Source organism: Sceloporus undulatus, chromosome 4 (assembly GCF_019175285.1).
Source record: "Sceloporus undulatus isolate JIND9_A2432 ecotype Alabama chromosome 4, SceUnd_v1.1, whole genome shotgun sequence".
NCBI classification, from domain to species: domain Eukaryota; kingdom Metazoa; phylum Chordata; class Lepidosauria; order Squamata; family Phrynosomatidae; genus Sceloporus; species Sceloporus undulatus.
This window is the reverse complement of record NC_056525.1, coordinates 1,446,892-1,451,331: the sequence shown is the minus strand read 5'-3', so window position 1 is coordinate 1,451,331 and position 4,440 is coordinate 1,446,892.

Sequence of the window (4,440 nt, the reverse complement as noted above, 5' to 3'; positions counted from 1 at the left end):
TATTGGTTTGTGTGCAAAGCCCAAATGTAAAAAAGGGCTTAGTCTAGTAGATCTTGGTAAGACGAAATGAATGCAAAATTCCGAAATTAACGGATGAACAAAAAGGAAAGTTAAACAGAAAAATAAGATCAGAAGAACTATTATTGGCAATTAGGAAGGAAACACCTGGAAAGAGCCCTGGTGCTGATTGCTTCGCCAATGAGTTTTCCAAACCCTTTTTGAACCAGTTACTAAAACCATTGACTTGAGCGATGAATGAGATTATAGAGGGAAATATACCACCAACTTGGAGAATGTCAAATATAACCATTATACCCAAAGACTGACCCTGCAAATTATAGCCCGATATGTTTATTAAATGTAGATTACAAATTGTTTACATCTATACTGGCGGAAAGATTGAAATTCGTATTGAGTGATTATATTCATGAAGACCAAATGGACTTTCCCCGAAGAGGATGGTAGCTTGGCCAATGCTCTGGGATTCTGGGAGCTGAGGACAAGAGATTCCAGCTCAACATTTGGAGGAACGTCTTGAGAGTATGAGCTCTTTGAGAGAGGAACACACTTCCTTGGAGCTTTTGGAGGTCTTTAAACAGCAGCTGGATGCTTTGACTGAGAGTTCCTGCATGGCAGAAGAAGGGGCTGGACTGGATCAGGGCCCTTCTTGGGGTCTCTTCCAACCCTGTGATTCCATCAACCTCGGAGTGCAAGGAGCTGTGCCAGATCCCAGAGAGGCTGCCATCTCCCTTCCTCCGCCACCTTCTCTCCTTCCACCAACTCTTCCCCTTCACATTTCTCCTCTCTTCCGGCGCTTGCAACCCAGCTTAACCCTGCCATCAAAGCATTGATTTTTCTCTCCCGGCTCCCATCCAGGTTATAGCCCTCTTTGCCGAAGAAACAAGATGTTTCTCTAAGTTTATGTCTCCATTACAAATTCTGCAGAAGCGGCTGGAGGCCGGAGGCTGGCTTCTTCCTAGGTTTCCTTTTTATGGTGGGCAGAGAGAGTTGGGAGCTGCGTCTTCTTCCTTATCACCTTGGCTTTATTATAGGCAGAGTAAATTGCTTTTGTTTGAAGCGGCATAATGGTCAGGAAAAAAGCCACGCCGTGGAAATGACATTTTCACGCTGCCTATTTATGCTCAGCCAGCGCTTTGCATATTGAGAGTCTGCTCCATTTGCAAAACTGCAAAAAAGCACTCCGCCAAAAAGACATATTTTTGTAACAAAACATTCAAAACCAAAGCTTGGGATTTGCTGAGATCTTCTGCCTTCCAGGCCTCTCCATTCGCCAGCTTCATGGAAATGGCAAAGGCCTGGAATAGCAAATTCTGGAACAAGGGAGAAGGAATTGTTGGCGGAGACTTAATTCTCTCTTGACCCCCAACTCTTCAGTTAACCCTCTTTTGCCCCACTTTTCAGCTGTTTCTAAAATGTTCTTGCTTCTCCCTCCTCTTCCCATGTTTCCTTTCATCCTCAATTTACTTCATTTGATGCAAACTGAAGGTGCATCTTAGGCTGCATCCAAACTGGAGAAATAACCTGGTTTGGCACTGCTTTGACTCTTTTCTGGCTCAAGGCTATGGAATTCTGGGAGTTGGAGTTTGTTGTGGGCCTGCTCTGGGAATTCAGAGGTCCCCGTTTCACTCTGGGCCCACAACAAACTGTAACTCCCAGAATTCCATAGCCTTGAGGCAGAAAAGAGTCAAAGCGGTGCCAAACCAGTTTTTTTTCTCCAGTGTGGATGCAGCCTTACATTGTAGAAATAATGCCGTTTCACACCCCTTGAAATGCCGCAGCTTCATCCTATGGGATTTGTAGTTTCACAAGGTCTTGAGCTTCCTCTGCCAAAGAGTGCTGGCAACTCCCAAAACTACAGATCCCAGGATTCTGTAGGATGTATCCATGGCAGTCAAAGTGGTGTCAAACTGAATTATTTCTGAAGCGCAAAGTGAAAATGTAGTTTGCATTCAATTAAGTTAGTGAGAGAGGGAGAAGGAGAGGAGGATCTTGCCCTTCCCATAAGGCTTGGCCAAAAGCTCATCCGTTCTTCATTAATAATGTTTGCCATCTTGACCACGGACTGATGTTTCCTGTCCACACATGTCCCGTTTTTCACCAAATTAGGAGGAGGAGCTAATACTCCAGAGGACAGGATCAACATTCAAATTGACCTCAATAGATTAGAATGCTGGGTCAAAGCTAACCAAATGAATTTCAACGCTGAGAAATGTAAGGTACTGCACTTAGGTTAAAAAAACTTTCCTCGCTCTAGAAAATGTAGTTTCCATGCAAAATGCAAGTATTTTTGCATGCATGTTTACACGTTTGGATTTTTACCCTCCCCCCCTTGCATGGAAGCATGTGCAAACACATTTTTCAAACATGCTCTCTCTTTTTGTTGTGCATTATTCTTTGCTGAAACGTACAATTAGCAGCCTTGGACATTGGTTCCACTGTCAGTCTCAAAAGGTGTAAATGATTTCCCCCCTTCACAGTGAAATATAAACCCAATGATTTTCTTTCCTATCCTTACTCATATCCCTCTCTGGTTCATTTCAACCTGTAATACACATAAAGGTAACTAATCTACCCCAGAGGACAGATGAATAGATTGACAGTGGTCCCTTTGGGTATCTTTTGGATTTTCTTTCTTACAGCTCTTTACATCCCACCTTACCACTCCCAAGGAAGTTGCGGGTTTAGGATAGCAAACTTTTGGGGAAAGGGGGCATACAAATGAAATAACTACACACACACACACACACAAACACACGGAGGAAAGAGGAGATCCAGAGCTGAGATCCTACTTGTGTAAATCTTCACAAGTCGAGTAGCACGTTCATTGTGTTATGCAGCCCTTGCATTGTATGACATTGCACAGCCAAGCCAATACCTCAGATGTGAAACTGCAGGAACAATGAAATGCTCATGTACATCCACGCATGACAAACAATGTGTAGCCATGTGCGAACGGTGCCATGTTTGCAACTCTGCTTCTGCAGCCTTGAACTGAATGTGGACTTTCCACACTGGACAAAAGACAACACTGAACAAGCCTAAGATACCAGCGAGATTTGAGCCAAGGAGGCCATACACATCACCAGAAAATGATTTGCCAAGATTCACTCATGCAGAGGATTCGCTTTTTCAGACATGCATGGCCTCTATGCAAAGCAAACCCATTGGTATTTGGTGGTCTGCCCTCCATCAAGTTCAGAATCCTGCTGGCTTCCAGAGACTGCAGCCTCCAAGTCAGTTGGGTCTCTGGAGACACACTGTACCATTTGGAAGCTCCTGAGACTCTTGGATTTGTAGCCCAGTGAGTTCCTATGGGTAGGAATCATAGTATCCTAGCCTTGTAAAGGGCCACACCATTGGAAGACTTTTTGCATTCCCTCTTCCACTCCTTGGATAGATAGATTTTCCTGCATGCAAATCCTGCTGTCTCCCCTCTTGCAAACACCCCACTTGCTGCTACTGAATCACAGGGCAATCGCTTTGCAAATGGGGAAACAAACTGTGTGGTTCAGGTCACTTCCCCTTTTGAGAAGTTCCCTTTCCCACAAATTTTTCTCCTGCCCTTTTGGGTTTCCCATCTTCCTCCTCTCTCAGCTTTCTTTGGAAAGATGGTGAGATACAGATTTCTTCTTTACCTGAACTATTCACTAGCTAAATAACATCTAGGGGTAGCCGTGTTGGCCATATAGCAAACCCAATGACATCCAAACAATAATACCTTTATTGGGACAGCCAAAATGCACCATTACATGTTGCAAGCTTTCAAAGTCACACTGGCTTCTTCATCGGACAAATAGGAGAAAGAAATTGAAGGTGTTAGTCATAGGCCTGCATTTTCTGCTTCTGGTCTTAGTTCAGATGGTCAGGAGGGCTATGGTCACTGGGAGATTTTCAAAGTTAAGGAAATTTAGTGTCCATTTGCAATTCAAATAAGATGTTTCCTTGGAATCCAGCATGACTCCTTCCTTTGTGAAGCCACAAATAACACTGAATTTCTCAAAAAGTCTTCATGTTTTCCATTAGGAAAACTTTAGGTTGTGTAGTGCTAAAAGCATGTCAATCGCTGTATTAGAAAAAATTAGATAGGCTACAGCCTCTAAAAAGCCGTTAGTAAACTTTTGTTTAACCTACAAGCAATGTGTGTTTGTTGCTTTTGAGTCTTAGTTCTTAGGGAAGCATAGTTAGATGAGAACACATTTCTGCTACTCTGCTGATTTAAAGCTGGACCCGAAAAGGCTTGGCTTTGACATTTTTGATAAATATTTTTGCTTCCTTAAAGGTTGAAGTCTAAGGAAACTTGAATTGCCCAATACATCCAGTCCAACCCCTTCTGCCACATAGGAAGACACACTCAAAGCGCTTCTGACACAGGGCCACCCAGCCTCTGTTTAAAAGCCTCCAAAGGAGACTCCGCCACCC